At 36.5% G+C, this 20,639-nt stretch overlaps 1 long non-coding RNA gene across 7 annotated transcripts in view; it reads left to right on the top strand.

Annotated features, from left to right (window-relative positions):
• Positions 1-20,639, top strand: part of LOC122207711 — a 161,652-nt gene that overhangs the window by 112,090 nt on the left and 28,923 nt on the right. For 4 of the 7 annotated variants that reach the window (XR_006196981.1, XR_006196979.1, XR_006196982.1 and 1 more), the window contains exon 4: positions 19,096-19,177. The exons of the other annotated variants lie outside the window; for them this stretch is intronic. This is a non-coding gene — a long non-coding RNA (uncharacterized LOC122207711). The remainder of the gene's footprint in view (positions 1-19,095; positions 19,178-20,639) is intronic. 7 annotated transcript variants of the gene reach the window in all.

Here is a 20,639-nt window from a genome sequence, read left to right as displayed (position 1 = left end):
CAAAAGAGAGAAAAAGGAATTATGCAAAACAAGAATAGATTTAGGGAATCTAAATCTCAGTGACTCCATCAAACCTAATGACATTTGTATTATAGAAAACCAGAAGAAGAAGAAGAGAGAAAATGGGGCAGGAAATTTATTTGAAGAATAATAGCTGAAAACTTCCCTAATCTAGGAAAGGAAACATATATCCAGATCCTGGAGGCACAAAGAACTCTGATCAAAATCAGCAAATGCAGAACCACACCAAGACATATTGCAATTAAATTGGCAAAATATAGTGATAAAGAAAAAAAAAATTTAAAGCAGCAAGACAAAAGCGAATAACTTACAAGGGAAAACCAATAAGGCTAGCAGGATATTTCTCAGCAGAAACTTTCCAACCCAGAAGGGAGTGGCATGATTATTCAAAGTGCTTAAATGAGAAGAATCTGCAGCCAAGAATACTCTGTCCAGTAAGGCTATCATTCAGAATAGAAGGAGAGATAATTTCCCAGAAAACAACAACAAAAAGAAAACTAAAGGAGTTCATGACCACTAAACAGCCCTGTAAGAAATATTAAAGGGGACTCTTTGAGTTGAAAGGAGAGACCACAAGTGATGGAATAAAGGTAGCAAACACAAAAACAGTAAAAATGAATATTTCTGTAAAAAATAAGTCAAGGAACTCACAAAATAAAAAGATGTAAAATATAAAAACATATACCTAAATTGTGGGGAGTAGGAAAGTAAAAAATGGCTTCAAACCTAAATGATCATCAACTTACTATAGACTGCTGTATGTTGAAGAGGTTATATATAAACCTAATGGCAACCATATATGTGAAGAATAAGGAGAAAGAAATCCAAATATATCACTAAACAAAAGCAGCAAACCATGAAGGAGAGAAAGACAATAAAGGACTAGAGGAAATCTTCAGAAATAACCAGAGAACAAATAATACAATGACAGCAAATACATATCTATCCATTAATTACTTTGAATGTGAATGCACTAAATGCTCCAATCAAAGACACAGAATGACAGAATGGATTAAAAGAACGAGGCCCATCTATATGCTGCCCACACGAGACTCTTAGACCTAAAGACACGTGCAGATTAAAAGTGAGGGGATGGATGGGGCGCCTGGGTGGCTCAGTCGGTTAAGTGTCTGATATCAGTTCAGGTCATGATCTCACAGCTCATGGGTTCAAGTCCAGCATCAGGCTCTGTGCTGACGGCTCAGAGCCTGGAGCCTGCTTCGGATTCTGTGTCTCTCTCTGTCCCTCCCCTGCTTGCTCTCTCTCTCCCTCTCTCTCTCTCTCTCTCTCAAAACTAAACATTAATTTTTTTTTTCAAAAAGTGAGGGGATGGAGAAATATCTATCATGCAAATGGCACAAGAAAGCCAGAGTAGCAATACTTACATTGGACAAAATAGACTTTAAAACAAAAACTGTAACAAAAGACAAAGACACAATATGATCATAACAGGGGCAATCCAACAAGATTTAACAATTGTAAATATTTACACACCCAACATAGAGGCACCCAAATACATAAAGTAGTAAGCAACAAACATAAAGGAACTAACTGATAATAATACAATAATAATAGGAAACTTTGACACCCCACTTACTACAACAGAGAGATTACCTAAACAAAAAATAAATCAGCAAGGAAACAATGGCTTTGAATGATACACCAGAACAGATGAATTCAACATATATTTAAAACATTCCTGGGGCGCCTGGGTGGCGCAGTCGGTTAAGCGTCCGACTTCAGCCAGGTCACGATCTCGTGGTCCGTGAGTTTGAGCCCCGCATCAGGCTCTGGGCTGATGGCTCGGAGCCTGGAGCCTGTTTCCGATTCTGTGTCTCCCTCTCTCTCTGCCCCTCCCCCGTTCATGCTCTGTCTCTCTCTATCCCAAAAATAAATAAAAAACGTTGAAAAAAAAAATTTAAAACATTCCATTCTAAAGCAGCAGAATACACATTCTTTTGAAGAATACATAGAACATTCTCCAGAATAGATCACATATTACCCCACAAAATAAGCCTTAACAAATTCAAGATAATCAATCATACCATGCATCTTTTCTAATCACAACCCTTTGAAATTCAAATACAACCATAAGAAAAACTTTAGAAAGACCACAAATACATGAAGGTTAAATAACATGCTACTAAACAATGAATGGACCAACCAGAAAATTAAAAAAGAAATTAAAAATGTGCATAGAAACAAATGAAAACTTGAAATCCAAAACTTTTGTGCTTGATTCAGCAGCACATATACTAAAATCCAAAATCTATGCAATGCAGCAAAAGTGGTTCTAAAAGGAAAGTTTATACCAATAAAAGCCTACCTCAAGAAGCAATAAAAATCTCAAATAAACAACCTAATCTTACACCTAAAGGAAGGAGAACAAACAAAACCTAAAACCAGCAAAAGGAAGGACATAAATATTAGAACAGAAATAAATGATATAGAAACCAAAAAAAGTATAGAACAGATCAATGAAACCAGGAGCTGGTTCTTTGAAACAAAATCAATAAAATTGATATATCTCTAGCCAGACTTATCAAGAAAAAAACGAGAAACAACTCAGGGCGCCTGGGTGGCTCAGTCAGTTAAGTATCTGACTCTTGATTTTGGCTCAGGCCATGATCCCAAGGTTATGAGACCATGCCCCTCATCAGCCTCTATGCTGGGCGTGGAACCTGCATAATATTCTCTCTCTCTATCTCCCTCTGCTCCTCACCCACTCACTCTCTCTCTCCAAAAGAGAGAGAGAGAAAGGACTCAAATAAATAAAATAAAAAGAAAGTGAAAAAATAACAACCAACACCACAGAAATACAATTGTAAGAGAATACACAGAAATACAATTGTAAGAGAATATTATGAAACACTATATGCCAACAAATTGGACAACCCTAGAAGAAATGAATAAATTCCTAGAAACATATAAACTACCTAAACTGAAATAGGAAGAAATAGAAAATTTGAACAGACTGATAATCAGCAAAGAAATTAAAACAGTAATCAAAAAACTCCCCAAAAACAAAAGTCCAGGACCAGATGGTTTCACAGGTGAATTCTGCCAAATATTTTTTTTGTTTAAATGTTTATTTATTTTTGAGAGAGAGAAAGGAAGGGGCAGAGAGAGAGGGAGACAGAGAATCCTAAGCAGGCTCTGCACTGTCAGCACAGAGACCAACATGGGGCTAGAACTCACAAACTGTGAGATCATGACCTGAGCCAAAATCAAGAGTCAGACACTTAACCAACTGAACCACCCAGGTGCCTGAAAATTCCACCAAACATGTAAAGAAGAGTTAATACCTATTGTTCTCAAACTATTCCAAAAAATAGAAGGGGGAAAAAAACTTCCAAATTTATTCTATGATGCCAGCATTACCTTGATACCCAAAACCAGATAAAGACGTCACTAAAAAAGAGAACTGCAGACCAATAGCCCTGATGAACATAGATACAAAAATCTTCAACAAAATACTAGCGAAACAAATTAAATAATACATTGAAAAAATCATTCACCATGATCAAGAAGGATTTATTCCTGGATTGCAAGGATGGTTCAGTATTTGCATATCAATCAAGACACCTCACATCAATAAGAAAAAGGATAAGAACCATATGATCATCTCAATAGATGCAGAAAAAAGCATTTCACAAAGTACAACATCCATTCATGATTACAAAAAAAAAAAAACCTTCAACAAAGTAGGTTTAGAAGGAACATACCTTAACATAATAAAGGCTGTATATGAAACACCGCAGCTAATATCATCCTTAAAGGGGAAAAACAGAGTTCTTCCCTCTAAGGTCAGGAACAAGACAAGGATGTCCACTCTTACCACTTTTATTCACCATAGTACTGGAAGTCCTAGATGCAGCAATCAAACAACAGAAAGAAGTAAAAAGCATCCAAATTGGTAAGGAAGTAAAACTTTCACTATTTGCAGATGACATGATACTATATAGAGAGAACCCTAAAGACTCCACCAAGAAAACTGCTAGAACAGATAAATGAATTCAGTAAAGCTACACGATTCAAAATCAATGTACAGAAATCTGTTGCACTTCTACACAGCAATAATGAAGCAGCAGAAAGAGAAATTAAGAAAACGATCCCGTTTACAATTGCACCCAAAGTAATAAGATACCTCGAAATAAACTTAACCAAAGAGGTGAGGGTCCTGTACTCTGATAACTATAAAACACTGATGAAAGAAATTGAAGATGATACAAAGAAATGGAAAGACATTCTATGCTCACAGATTGGAAGAACAAGTATTGTTAAAATGTCTATACTACCCAAGCAATCTACACATTTAATGCAATCCTTATCAAAATACCAGCAGCATTTTTCACAGAACTAGAACAAACAATTCTAAAATTGTATGGAACCACAAAAGGCTCCAAATAGCCAAAGAAACCTTGAAAAAGGAAAGCAAAGCTGGAGGCAACACAAATCCAAACTTCAAGTTATATTACAAAACTGTAGTGATTAAAACAGTAAGATACTAATACAAAAATACATAGATCAATAGAAAAGAATAGAAAATTCAGAAATAAACTCACAAATGTATGGCCAATTAATCTTCAACAAACCAGGAAAGAATATCCAATGGGAAAAGGACAGTCTCTTCAACAAATCTTGTTGGGAAAACTGGACAGCAGCATGTAAAAGAATGAAACTGGACCACTTTCTTATACTATACACAAAAATAAAATAAAAATGGATAAAAGATTTAAATGTGAGACAGGAAACCGTAAAAATCCTAGAATAGAACACACAGGCCATAACCTCTTTGACATCAGCCATAACAACTTTTTTCTAGCTATTATCTCCTGAAGCAAGGGAAACAAAAGCAAAAATAAACTATTGGGACTACGTCAAAATAAAAAGTTTCTGCACAGCAAAAGAAACCATCAACAAAACTAAAAGGCAACCTATGGAATGTGAGAAGATATTCGCAAATGACATATCTGATAAAGGGTTAGTATCCAAACTATAAAAAACTGAGCTTGGGTGGCTCAGTAAGTTGAGCGTTTGGCTTTAGCTCAGGTCATGATCTTGCAGGTCTTGAGTTTGATCCCCACATCCGTCTCTCTGCTATTAGCACAGAGCCTGCCTCAAATCCTCTGTCCCCTTCTCTCTCTGCCCCTCCTCTGCTTAATATCTCTCCTTCTCTCCCCAAAATAAATAAACATGAAAAAATAAATAAACATTAAATAAATAAATAAATAAATAAATAAATAAATAAATAAATAAATAAAATCAATGACACAAGAAACAAGAGGTGTTGGCAAGGATGTGGAGAAAAGGGAACCCTTGTGCACTATTGGTAGGAATGCAAACTGGTACAGCCACTGTGGAAAACAGCATGGAGGTTCCTCACAAAGTAAAAAATAGATCTACTCTATGCTCTAGCAATTGCACTACTAGGTATTTACTGAAAGAATACAAAAACACTAATTCAAAGGGATACATGCACCCCTGTGTTTATTGCAGCATTATTTACAATAGGCAAGATATTAAAGCAGCCCAATTATCCATTGATTGATGAATGTATAAAGAAGATGTGGCATGTATATATGCCAAAATATATATAATGGAATAGTATTAAGTCTTAAAAAAAGAATGAAATTTTGCCCTTTGCAATGACATGGATGGAGCTAAAGAGCATAATCCTAAGTGAAAGAAGTCAATCAGAGAAAAGACAAAAACTATGTGATTCACTCATATGTGGAATTTAAGAAATAGAATAAATGAGCAAAGGGGAGAAAAGAGAGAAATTAAGGAACAGACTCTTAATTACAGAGAACAAACTGGCGATTGCTGGGGCAGGGGGATGGGCTAAATATGTGATGGGGATGAAGGGGTGCACTGGGTGTTGTATGGAAGTGTTGAATCACTATATTGTACACCTGAAACTAATATTGTACTGTATGCTGAGTGGAATTAAAGTAAAATAAAGAAAATTCTACATTTAAAATGTTTTTAAAAATCAATTAATGTAATATATCAAATAGAATAAAAGACAAAAGTCACATGCATCTCAATAGATGCACAAAAATCATGTCACAAAATCCAATACCCTTTCACAATTAAAAACACACACATACAACTAAAAAACTAATAGAGGGGAAGTTCCTCAACCTGATAAAGTGTATCTGTGAAGAAACCCAGTTAATATTATCGTACTTAATGGTGAAAAACTGAATGTTTTCCCTAAGATCAAGAACAAAATGAAGATGTCCACTCTCAAAACTTCTATATAACATTGTACTACAGGTTCTAGGTGAACTATTTTATGGTGAGGTGGGGGAGTGCTTGAAAGAAAAGAAATAAAAGGCATATAGATTTGAAAGTAAGAGGTAAAACTATATTTACAGATGACATGATTTTGTATACAGAAAATTTTAAGGAATTCACTGAAAAACTGTTAAAACTAATGAATAAATTCAGCAAAGCTATAGGATACAAAATCAACATACAAAAATGAATTGTTTCTATACACTTGTAATGAACAATCTGAAATGAAATTAAAACAGTTCCATCTACTATAGCATCAAAAGAAAAAAAGACTTAGAAATAAATTCCACAAAGTGCAAAATGTGTATTGTGGTATGAAACATTGTGAAATAAAGAAAAGACAATGTAAATAGGTGAAAAGATATGTAATTTTCATGAATTAGATACGATGGATACACCCATGTTCATTGGCAATACTCCCCCCAAATTGATTTAGAGATTCACTTCAGTCTTTATCAAAATCCCAAGTGGCTTCTTTACAGATATTACAAAACTGATCCTAAAATTCATATAGAAATACTAGGGACCCAGAAAAGGCAAAAAAAAGAAAAAATCTTGAAACGGAAGGACAGGGGCACATGGGTGGCTCAGTCGGTTAAGCTTTGGACTTACGCTTAGGCTATGATCTCACAGTTCTTGAGTTCAAGCCCCTCACTGGGCTCTCTGCTGTCAGCTCAGAGCCTGCTTCAGATCTTCTGTTTCCCTCTCTCTCTCTCTGCCCCTCCCCAGCTTGCACTTTTTCTTTCTCTCTCTCAAAATTAAAAAGAAAATAGAAGAACAAAGTTGGAGAACTCACACATGCCAATTTTAAAACTTACTACAAAGCTACAATAATAAAGTAAGGATAGTATTGCCATAAAGATAGCCATGTAGATCAGTGGAATAGAATTTAGAGAACAGAAATAAAGCCTTGCATTTATAGTCAATTAATTGTCAAGACCATTCAGTGGGGAAAGAATAATGTTTGCAACAAAGGGTTCTTGGACAACTGGATAGCCACATGCAAAATAATGAATTGGTCCTTTGTCTCACACCATATACAAAAATTAACTCAAAATAGATGAAAAATCTAAATGTAAGAGCTGAAACTATAAAACTCTTTTTTAAAAAGGCCTAAATTTTCATGACCTTAGAGAAGACCATGGTTTCTTAGGCTTGACACCAAAAGCACAAACAATAAAAGAAAAAAAAAATAGATAAATTGAATTACATCAAAATGAAAAACTTTTATGTTGCAAAAGTTGTCACCAAAAAAAGTGAAAAGGAAACCCACAAATGGGAGAAAATATTTGCAAATCATATATCTGTTAAGGGACTCCTACCTAGAATATATAAAGAACTCTTACAACTCAATAATTAAATAATAACTTAATTTTAAAATGGGCAAAATATCTGAATAGACTTTTCTCCTTAGAATGTATGCAAATGGCCATTAAGCACATGAAAAAAATGTTCAACATCATTAGCTCATAATAAATAAAACTCAAAATACAATGAGTTACCACTTTACAACCACTAGGTTGGCTATAATCAAAAAGACAGACAACAGCAAGTATTGGTGAGGATGTAGGAAAACTGGAAGTCTCATACTTGCCAGTGTCAGTGTAAAATGGTACAGTCATTTTGGAAAACAGAAGAGCAGTTCCTCAAAATGTTAAACGTAGAGTTACCATGTAAACCAACAATTCCACACCTAGGTATACATTCAAGAAGATGAAACCATATGTCCACACAAAAACTTACACAGGAATGTTCTAGAAGCACTATTCATAACAGCCAACAAGTAGTAATAGCCCTAGTGTCCATCAACTAATGAATAGATAAATAAACTGTGATATATACATACAATGGAATATTCTTCAGCAATAAGAGGGAATAAAGTAATGATGCATGTACAACAGAGATGACCTTTGGAAACATGCTAGATGAAAGAAGACTGACACAAAAGATTAGATATTGTATGATTCCATTTACATGTAGGCAAATTTATTGAAACTGAAGGTAAATTAGTGGTTGCCTAGGACTGGCGGGTAGGGGTTGGTGAGAAATAGGAAATAGCTACCAATTGGTCCAGAGTTTGGGGGAAGATGTTGAAAGTATTCTGGAATTAGTAGTGTTGGCTAAACAATTCTATGAATATACTGAAAACCACTGAATTGTACACTTTAAATAAGTAAAGTATATGGATATAAATTATATCTCAATAAAACTTGTTTTTATTCTTTAACTTTTTCAGTCTCTCATTTTTTTAAATTTTTATTTAAATCAAAGTTAGTTAACATATAGTGTAATAATGATTTCAGGAACAGAAGTTAGTGTTTCATCACATACATATAACACCCAGTTCTCTTCTTAATGCCCATCACCCATTTAGCCCATTCCCCCCACCCAACACCACACCAGCCACCCTCAGTTTGTTCTCTGTATTTAAGAGTCTCTTATGGTTTGTTTCCCTCTCTGTTTTTATCTTTTTTTTGCTTCTCTTCCCCTATGTTCATCTATTTTGTTTCTTAAATTCCACATATGAATGAAATCATATGATGTTTGTCTTTCTCTGACTTATTTCACTTAGTATAATACACTCTAGTTCCATCCACATTTTTGCAAATGGTAAGATTTCATTCTTTTTGATCACCAAGTAATATTCTATTGTATGTATATACCACATATTCTTTATCCATTCATCAGTTGATGGGCATTTGGGTTCTTTCCATACTTTGGCTATTGCCAATAGTGCTGCTATAAACGTTGTGGTGCATCTGCCCCTTCGAATCAACACTTTTGTATCCTTTAGATAAATATCTAGTAGTGCAATTGCTGGGTCATAGGGTAGTTCCATTTTTAATTTACCTCTGTACTGTTTTCCAGAGTGGATGTGCCAGTTTGCATTCCCACCAGGAGTGGGAATACTGCTCTTTCTCTGCATCCTTGGCAACATCTGTTGTTGCCTGAGTTGTTAATTTTAGCCATTCTGACAGGTGTGAGGTGGTATCTCATTGTGGTTTTGATTTGTATTTCCCTGATGATGAGTGGTATTCATCATTTTTTCATGTGTCTTTTGGTCATCTGGATGTCTGATTTGGAAAATTGTCCGTTCATGTATTTTGCCCATTTCTTCACTAGATTGTTTTCTTGGGTGTTGAGTTTGATAAGTTCTTTATAGATTTTGGATACTAATCCTTTATCTGATATGTCAGTTGCAAATATATTGTGCCATTCTGTTGGTTGCTTTTTAGTTTTGCTGATTGTTTCCTTCACTGTGCAGAAGCTTTTAATCTTGATGAGGTTCCAATAGTTCATTTTTGTTTTTGTTTCCCTTGCCTCCAGAGACATGTCAAGTAAGCAGTTGCTGTGGCTGGGGTCAAAGAGGTTGTTGCCTATTGTCTCCTCTAGGATTTTGATAGTTTCCTGTCTTAAGTTTAGGTCTTTCATCAATTTTGAATTTATTTTTGTGTATGGTGTAAGAAAGTGGTCCAGGTTCATTCTGCATGTTGCTGTGCAGTTTTCCCAACATCATTTGCTGAAGAGACTGCCTTTTTTCCATTGGATATTTTTTCCTGCTTTGTCAAAGATTAGTTGGCCACTGTTTTTTAAAACACAATAAAATTAAGTTAAAGACTGGATGGCAGAAAGACTGCCCAGTCAAAGCCCTACAGAGAGTGGGATGAGGTAACTATAAAGGCGCACTATTGTTGGACAGGTGGAAACGTGTTAATTCTTACATTCAAATCTTTATATAAAGGCCAGAGATTTCTTAATTTTCTCCTACAGCCCCCTAACCTCACATTGAGTTCAGTATAACACAAGTTAAGTTAGCATAACCAGTGTGTTGAGCCATTCTCTGGGAGAATTGGCACACTAGAAGATCAAACAAGATCATACATAGAAATCAAGGCCAGGCAGACTTTTGGACAGAAGTACCAGGAAAGCTAAAAGGCAAAAAATAAGTCTCAAACAGTTTCAGCCTCTAGATTATAGCTGTATCTGCATAGTTCTACAATCACTTCCCATTGAAAAGACAGTTGGTCAGTATTTCTGATTATGTGCCTACTGTATACCACACACTCTGCCAGGTGACAGAGACATAACAATGAGTAAGCCAAGTTCTCTGCTTCTGAGAAGTTCCCCGCCTAAAGGGAACCAAATAATTACCCTACAGTAATAGACAAATGCTATAGTGGAGGTCTGGACTAAGTGCTGTGGGAGCAGAGAAAAGGGAACAACTGACTTTGCATTAATAAAGCTGAAAAACCTTCCTGTGAAGGTGACCTTCCAGCTGGGTCTCAGAGAATGAACAAAAAAATACTTGCAATGCCATCTAGGCATTTTTTCTATACATATAAGATTCTTGTTATGCTATTAAGCCAGTGTTTATATATATATGTATATATGTATATGTATACACATATACATATATACATATATATGTATACACACACATACATATATATATGTAATTATATATATTTATTTATATATGTTATATATAAATATACCCTTATCTAAAAATGAAGAATTAAATAAATATCCAAAAAGCTATTCAGAGAATAAGACATGAGTATGTGATTTGAGACATTTACAGGCATTCTTTATCCTGCATTTTATAAGAACACAGATAATTAAGAAAATAATCTATTGTAGACTATAATTTATCTGCTAATATTTAAGATTTTTCTGTTCTATTTTGCTCTATCAAACAATAGACTCATTTCTGAATGAAAGACTAGGCTAAACCACAAAATCATTTAATTATAGGGATATGCACTATGTAGCCTGTGCACCTTGACTTTAGACCCGGCTGGGTTTAATTACTCCTGGCTTAAAATATTTCTTTTCTTAAAATAGTTTGGAAGGACTTTCCACAACTTCCCCTGATAATCTGTCTTTTGTCACCTGCAGTCTCAGATGTCATCTGTTAAGTGAAACAAAGTGGAGTTTTAATGTGCAATTACTAGTAAAAACAAACTGGCAACCCAAAAGAATACTAGCATGGGACTTCTCAAAAGCTTGAATTCCTCTGACATAGAAACTTATCAGCAAATGGTCTGTCAACCAGTTTTGGCCCCCAAATATTTTGCTGGGTCTCTGAATGAGCAAAGTGCTTTTATCTCAATATGATTTTGTCAAGCAATTTCAAAGACACCCTACCATTTGATTTCCAGGATGACCATCTCCTGCTGTGATAAAATAGAAATTTCTTCTTTTGAAAGGGGCAAAAATATGATAACAGGAAGTAAAGTTTTATTTTAGGAAACAGTAAGAAACTACCCACTGGGGATCCTGGGTGGCTCAGTCAGTTAAGCATCCAACTTTGGCTCAGGTCATGACCTTAAAGTTTGTGAGTTCGAGCCCCGCCTTGGGCTCTGCACTGCGTGCACTCTCGGAACCTGGAGCCTGCTTCAGATTCTCTGTCTCCCTCTTTCTTTCTGCCCCTCCCTCATCTGTGCTTTCTCTCAAAGTAAATAAACATACATTAAAAAAAAATACCCCTTCATAGAATAGAGTTTTCTTCCTTTCCAACCTTGGATACTGTTAATGTCCCAGGAACAGACAAATACCTTCTCTTGCCTCCTATGCCTGTTTACACTCCAAATTAGCCAAATAAATTTACTACTTATATTTGTGGGTTCCCCATGATTTTGTGTAACTGACAGTGTTATATGGTTTTGTTAAAACTATGTTTGCTGTTTAGAGGTAGGACTCTAATTTCAACTCCTCTCTACTTATTTTCTTTAGATTTAGTTCTTGCTTTAATTTATTTAAATTCAATGTTTCAGTCTCCCCTTCCCACCCCCAGGAGGATTGGCTTTGATATGTTTTTAAAAAAAACAAACCCTACATGTGATTGAAACTCAGGATGAACTTTGAAAGTAGCCAGAAGTACTTGGAAGTCTTTTTCCAATATAATTTGGCCACAAAGCACAAGAGCAGAACAATCAGGGACTTAAATTAGTACTGAAGGTTTACAGACCTTCTACTAGTGGCAAATAATAGTTTCACTAGAAGCCAACTGAGTCACTCGTTTTATGTGAGCAATTTCCTAACAAGTACAAAAGCAGAATGTTATTTCTTCTCAAATGAAAGGTTAATTGTATATGACAGTGTAAGAATTGAACAGAGAATTAGGGAGGAGGCCCAATTAGGGATCAACAGTCCTCTGCCCCCAATTCCACAAACTGTGTCCCTCACCCCAGCCTCAGACACTAGCCATCACTAATCTAACCACTTCCTAGAAGCCCTTGTGACAAGAGCCTTGAAACCAGAGCCTCTCCTAGAGTAAATCCAGACCAAGAAGTTAGTGCATCCTGGCCAACTCCTTCCAGAGGAGACCAGAGGTAGACTCTTCCTCTGAGTCCATGGTTTCTTAGATGTGTGGTCAATCCACTCTTTTCAACAAGGATTCACCCTGGGCTGTTACTATTTCCAAAGTCTGTGGAAAGTTCACGATGTCTTATGGTGGCACTAAGCCTGAGAAACAGTCAATCCTGGTCAGATGAATCCTTGTTGAATAGTTTCAGAGCACCTCAATCCATCATTCGTTCTTTAGGCAAGTTTATAGGTGGCCAGTCCAACCATGCAGCAGTAAATTGAGCTTTGGCAGACCGTGCCAGCTATAAGGAGCCCATCAGAAAGCAGCACAGCAGAGTGATCAAAGGTTTGAGCTCTGAACCCAACTGTATGATCTTGGACAAGTCACATAATCCCTCGGTGGCTCAGTACCTTCATCCATAAAATGGGGATAATAATAGTATTATAGGAAATTTTGAAGAATGAATGAGTTAACACATCTAAAAGTGCTTAGAATAGTGCCTGGAACATGGTAAATGCCACATAAATATTTGTTATTATTTTTGAGCATGGCCAACACACAGAGGTATTTAAAAATCAGTATGATATAATTAAAAACAAATGAAATTGCACTTCAATATTGAATATCATAAACATACATTAAACATACATTTAAAAAATCCCTTAAATATTCAGTGTAAATTCAAAAATTCCACTTCAGCTTTGATTGAATTTCCTGTATGTAGCATGGAGACACATATTTGATTATTATTCAAGAGCAACTATTCAAACACTTCTTAAACTGGTTCTTAACAGGAGATTATTCCAGGAGATGTTAATTAGGTGTGTCAGAAAAAAATTTTCCTGCAGCAAACAAATTTGTTTGTTCATCTAATAAACAAAATTTAACTGATTTCTTGACTCCAGGACTTCTTAGTCTTTTGTGTGATATGTACATTATGAAACACACGAGAGAGATTTGGTATGCAAAGCTTACCAAGTATAATCGAATACAGAAATCTTCATTCTTAGAGTTCTCACACATCCACTAGATTCCCCAAAGGGAATGCTCATAGGTGTTACTTGGCAACTGACAAAAAAACTATTACATCAAATAAATTTAAGTCCTGCCTTCTTAATTCCTAATTGGTATGAACAAATTATGTCAGACTGACAAAAAATATTCACCAGTGTGGAAACCAATGAGCAGTTTCCAGATTTGAAGTTTTCAAATACCAGCAAAATCAATAGGTTGCCACACTTTTATCTTAGCAAAAATGATCACTAAGATAAATTGTCATTTATTATTACCATTCTTTCATAAAAGAACCAATCTCAATAACCGAAAAAGTGAAGGAATAATATAACTTAACAGTAAAGGACAATTATTAAATTTGAATAAATTCAGCTATATGAGAAAACTCACTACATTATTTGCATTTTTGTCATCTTGCCTCAAATCAGGGAAAATTTCTTCTTGATCCATCATCTGGGAATCACTGATGTACACAGCAGCATATGGAGCTTATCAAATTAATACTATGTATGTCAGATTTATTTTATTTTGCACAAGATTTCTTCTTATTTATTGGCCCATTGGTCACTGTCATGGAGTCCTGAATGTGCAGATGACTATCATATATATGTCTGGATAATATTATTATGCAGAGAGATGGTGCTTGGAACTTGCTGGTATGTTAGGAACACTGTGGTGGTAATAGGAATGGACAAGACTGCTCCAGGCATACCACTACCCTATGAACACATCTCCACACTTCTCTGGGCATTTTGTCTAGACTTAAACTATATCCTCTGGAAATCCCTTCTGTAAAAAAGGAAAACCCTCTCTTTTCTCAGAACATATAACACCTTGCCTTAATTAAGACACAGGTCTCCCTTAAGGAGACTATAACTTCTGCAGTCTTTCAAGTAGAAGTTACACATTTCCTCCAATCCACCTGGGTGAAAAAGAGGGGCTGATGTCTTCTTCATTCCCTACTACAATTTCCAAAACCATCTTGCTCCACTTTTAAATGAAAACGACTTGAAACACTCTCTTCTCAGATTTTAGGAGTACTCCCCTTCTCATGGATTTTTCTCTCTCTCCTCCTTCTCAGACTCCTTCATAGGATCCTTTCTTCACCATCCCTCCAAATATGGCATTCCTTGCTTTGGTCTGAGACCCTACTCTTTCTCACTTTATATTCTTTCCCTAAATTTCTCAATCAGTCCATTGGTATCAATTATGACTGATTTGCTAATGAATCTCCGATTTTTACTTCTTGTCCAAAACTCTCTTCTGGGCTTCAGACGTGTATATCCTGTTACTCATTCTCCTTGTACATACCTCACAGATTCCTTGAATTCAGCATGTTTATAACTAACCTCATTTCCTTCACCCAAAACCTGTTTCCTATCTCAGACACTGCACCATCAGTCATCCAGACAATGCTGAAAACTAAGGGATACTTTCACTCTTCTTTTTCCTTCACCTTCCCAATCCCCCAGAGCACAAATCCTGTTTCTCCTGGAAATCAGTTGTTTATTTTCCAAGCATCTATAGAAATCTACCATTTTCTCTTTTTCTGGACCATCTCCTGCTATTATGCAAGGCATATCATCTCTTGCCTGCATCACTAGGACCCCAGCCTCACTCCTTCAGTATTTTCTTCACTCTGCAGAGTGATCTTTCTACAACTCAACTGTGATCACAGCATCTCCAGGCCTGAAACCCTTCAATGGCTTCCCTACCCAACTCTTTAACATGACAGCAAGGTCCTTCATGGTCTGGCTTCTGCTTGCTTCTGCAACTTGTGCTATCTCCCCTCTGTGCCCAGTGGCCCTCAGCCCCCCCATACATATACACCATTTACCCCACACCTCTCTTTGCCTGGCTCATTTTTTTTCCTCTGACTTCAGGCCTCATCTTAGGATCTATGTAACTCTGCAGAATGAATGCTGTTTTTATTAATCATCACATTTCTTTGTCTTTAAATTTCTTTTTTAATGTTTATTTATTTTTGAGAGAGACAGAAAACAAGCAGGGGAGGGGCAGAGAGAGAGGGAGACACAGAATCCGAAGCAGTCTCCAGGCTCTGAGCTGTCTGCACAGAGCCAGACCCGGGGCTTGAACTCACAAACCGTGAGATCATGACCTGAGCCGAAGTCAGATGCTTAACTGACTGAGCTACCCAGGTGCCGCTAATCATCACATTTCTTGAGCTTCACACCTGTCTAGCTCATAATAGGCACTCAATAATAATTCAGAAAAATGAATTAGTACATTTGGTGGTCGTTTTCTTTTTTTTTCCATAGAATCTTAAGAGATCTTTTTTTAGTTTCATTTTTAAAAATATTTTTTAAATATGAAATTTATTGTCAAATTGGTTTCCGTACAACACCCAGTGCTCATCCCAACAGGTGCCCTCCTCAATGCCCGTCACCCACTTTCCCCTCCCTCCCCCCACCCCCTCAACCCTCAGTTTGTTCTCAGTTTTTAAGAGTCTCTTATGGTTTGGTTCTCTCCCTCTCTAACTTTTTTTTTTCCTTCCCCTCCCCCATGGTCTTCTGTTAAGTTTCTCAGGATCCACATAAGAGTGAAAACATATGGTATCTGTCTTTCTCTGCCTGACTTATTTCACTTAGCATAACACTCTCCAGTTCCAACCACATTACTACAAAAGGCCATATTTCATTCTTTCTCATTGCCAAGTAGTATTCCATTGTGTATATAAACCACAATTTCTTTATCCATTCATCAGTTGATGGACATTTAGGCTCTTTCCATAATTTGGCTATTGTTGAGAGTGCTGCTATAAACATTGGGGTACAAGTGCCCCTATGCATCAGCACTCCTGTATCCCTTGGGTAAATTCCTAGTAGCGCTATTGCTGGGTCATAGGGTAGATCTATTTTTAATTTTTTGAGGAACCTCCACACTGTTTTCCATAGCGGCTGCACCAGTTTGCATTTCTCCACATCCTCGCCAGCATCTATAATCTCCTGATTTGTTCATTTTAGCCACTCTGACTGGTGTGAGATGGTATCTCAGTGTGGTTTTGATTTGTATTTCCCTGATGAGGAGTGGGATAGAGCATCTTTTCATGTGCCTGTTGGCCATCTAGATGTCTTCTTTAGAGAAGTGTCTATTCATGTCTTCTGCCCATTTCTTCACTGGATTATTTGTTTTTCGGGTGTGGAGTTTGGTGAGTTCTTTATCGATTTTTTATACTAGCCCTTTGATACAAAATTAATGTACAGAAATCAGTTGCGTTCTTATACACTAATAATGAAGCAAAGAAAGACAAATAAAGATACTGATCCCATTCACAATTGCACCAAGAATCATAAATACCTAAGAATAAACCTAACCAAAGATGTAGAAGATCTGTATGCTGAAAACTATAGAAAGCTTATGAAGGAAATTGAAGAAGATACAAAGAAGTGGAAAAACATTCCGTGCTCATGGATTGGAAGAATAAATATTGTTAAAATGTCAATACTACCCAAAGCTATTTATATATTCAATGCAATCCCAATCTCTTCTCGAAGCTAGAACAAACAATCCTAAAATTTGTATGGAATCACAAAAGACCCCGAATAGCCAAAGTAATATTGAAGAAGAAGACCAAAAGGGAGGCATCACAATCCCAGACTTTAGCTTCTACTACAAACCTATAATCATCAAGACAACATGATATTGGCACAAAAACAGACACATAGACCAATGGAATTGAATAGAGTCTCCAGAATTGGACCCACAAAAGTATGGCCAACTAATCTTTGACAAAGCAGGAAAGAATATCCAATGGAAAAAAGACAGTCTCTTTAACAAATGGTGCTGGGAGAACTGGGCAGCAACATGCAGAAGAATGAGACTAGACCACATTCTTACACCATTCACAAAAATAAACTCAAAATGGATAAAGGACCTGAATGTGAGACAGGAACCATCAAAATCCTAGAGGAGAAAGGAGGAAAAAACCTCTCTGACCTCAGCGCAGCAATTTCTTACTTGACACATCTCCAAAGGCAAGGGAATTAATAGCAAAAGTGAACTATTGGAACCTCATGAAGATAAAAAGCTTCTGCACTGCAAAGGAAACAATCAACAAAAGTAAAAGGCAACCAACAGAATGGGAAAAGATATTTGCAAATGACGTATCAGACAAAGTGATGATTGTTTTCTAAGTATTCTTATTAGTGGATGTATCACTTAGGTTTCAGGAGGAAACAGCACACTCAAAATAGGTTAATTTAATTAATTTAATTAATTATTTTAATTAAAATTAAAATTAAAATTAATTTAATTAATTTAGTTAATTTAATTACAAAGGGATTATATACAAGTATGGGGTATACATACTTGTAGTAATTATTCAATAACTTAGGCTGTTACCACCCTTTGGCCAGAAGCAGTTGCAGAACAGAAAGGAAAGAAAGTCATATAGAGTCAGTCACTTGACAGGAGCATTGGCCTTTGGTTAAGAGACATAAGCCAGCTCAAGGCTACTATATCAGTCAGGATTCAACCAGAGAAACAGAACTAGTAGGAGATAAACATTAAGACATTAAGTGCAAGGAATTGGCTTATGTAATTGTAGAGACTAGCAAGGCAAGGCCAAAATGTGTATAATAGGCTGGAACTCTTAGGCACAGGATGAAGCTCCTGTCCACAGGCAGAATTTGGTCTTCTTAGAAGACTCAGTTATGCTCTTAAGTGCTTTCAACTGACCGAATCAGGCCTGTCCAGATTACCTAGGATAATCTTCCTTACATAGAGCCAATTATAGACTTTAATCATATCTAAAGATTACTTTCACAGCAACATCTAGATTAGTGTTTGATTAAATAACTGGAAAATAAAGCTAAATTGACACGTAAAACTGACCATCTCAGCTAACTTGAAGGAAAGGAGTGAAGGAATGCACATCCTGTCCTTACTGCCCAGGCTCTCCATTGGCTGAGCCCTAGTGGTTGTCAGTCAGAAGACAGAATCTATTGATGGAATTGTACAGGTTGCTGGATTCCACACATTGCCTGGAGTGTGAAGCAAGGAGACAGAGCCAAGCTCCACACCACACTCTGTGGGTTGGAAGTGAGATTTCACCATAAAAAAAAAAAAAAAAAAGTGAATGAGGATTCAGACTGAGCAGTTTTGAAGAAAGAAGCTCCTTGAAGAGGAGAGGAGTCTCAGAATTACAGAGTTAGGTGAAAAACAAAGGTGTTTCTAATCATGGGCTCCCATGTAAAAGGTTTGTCTTTTTTTAATGCTTTTTCTTGGGGCTGTAGGGATAGACCTATGTAGTATACAGTTCCACATATTGCCCTGTTAAGGCAGAAATCCCATTACTCACACCAAGACTTTCTGACAATTTGAATGCACCTCTACAAGTTCTTGTGGCATGTTGTGAGGAATGGAGCCAGCACAGTACAAAGGGATGCGGCCTGACCCTCATCCTTTTTCCTATGCTATCTACATAGGGAAACTGCAGCCTGGTGAACTAGGGCTAACCAGTCCTGATGTGGGTGTAAAGCAGCCAGTTGGACGATACAAAACTGTGAGGTAAGCTCAACTGCCAGTCTTTACCCAGTGCAAAATAATAAGGTGACACTGGAAAAGGGTGACCTGTCTCCCAGCTAATATTTACTTTTCAGAGTTAAAAGTTCAGACTCTGAAATTAAACTTACAGGTGCAAATCCCTGCTTCACCACCTGCTGAGTATGAGATTTTAAAGAGGTTAGTTAACGCATGGAAAGAAAATTGGTATGGAGATTAGATGAATTAGTGAACAGTTCAGAACAGTACTTGGCACATAGTGTCTAATGAGTGCTAGCTATTACTATTGTTATCAAAGGCAAATTGATGTTTTTGATTTCCAAATGCAATAACCTTCAAGAACTCTAATGAATTTAGAGTAGAGATCAGCAAACAAAGCCAAATCCAGTCTGTCACCTGTTTTTGTAAATAAAGTTTTATTGGAAAATAGCCACGCCCAGTCACTTACATATTGTCTGTGGCTACATTCACTCTGCAGAGTTACATAGTTGTCACAGAGATGGTATGACCCACAAAAACTAAAATATTTATTCTGTGACCCTTCATAGAACCCCAGATTTAGAAAATGTGTTAACTTGAAAGAGATTAAGTGGAACTGCTTTATACCCACAAGAATAGATACCCTCTTATAATACATAAAACTCAATTTTTCCCCCAAAGATATGTTATCATTCATTACACAATATTCAGGCACAAGTCTAAAGGATGTTCCCTCCACCCTCCTCTTTTTTTTTTTTTTTTTTTTTTTGCCTTGACTAAAGAGAGAAACCTGAGATAAGATTTCAAAATTGAATTTTAAAATGAAGACCCAGAAAATTCCCTTTCCCTTGGTTCTGTATGTACAACTTTGATCACAATCTGTCTATGGCAAGTCAGTTCAATAGATTAGAGAAGGGTGTTACTGGAACCAAAGTCAAGATTTTCTGAGGCACCTGGGTGGCTCAGTTGGTAGAGCTTCCGACTCTTGATTTTGGCTCAGGTCATGATCCCAGATTGAGCCCCGAGTTGAGCTACGTGCTGAGCATAGAGCCTACTTTAGATTCTCTCTCTCTCTCTCTCTCTCTCTCTCTCTCTCTCTCTCTCTCCCCACCCCCCCCCCCATCTCCAATGCTCTCTCTCTCTCTCTTTCAAATAAAATAAAATATTTTTTTTTTAAAAAAGACTTTGACCTATAACTGGTCAAAGCTGATGTTTTATTCTGTACAATGACCTTGAATTCAGACCAATAGCTAATTCTGGTCAACTCTTTTACCAAGCCATGTACCAGATGCTCACAATGCTATCTCAAGTGACACTTTATCCCTCCAAAATGTATCATCACTACTGATACAGTCAGTCAAGAAATATACCTTCATATGATGGTTCAGAAACATTGTTTATTTGCAACAGGTGATTGGTTTTCATGAACCATACTATTATGGGTCTTCAGCGAAACACATGGATTGACTATATAGGGTCTTATCTGATA

The sequence above is a fragment of the Panthera leo genome, chromosome A2 (genome assembly GCF_018350215.1).
Source record: "Panthera leo isolate Ple1 chromosome A2, P.leo_Ple1_pat1.1, whole genome shotgun sequence".
Classification (NCBI taxonomy): domain Eukaryota; kingdom Metazoa; phylum Chordata; class Mammalia; order Carnivora; family Felidae; genus Panthera; species Panthera leo.
This window is presented reverse-complemented; position numbering and strand designations above follow the sequence as displayed.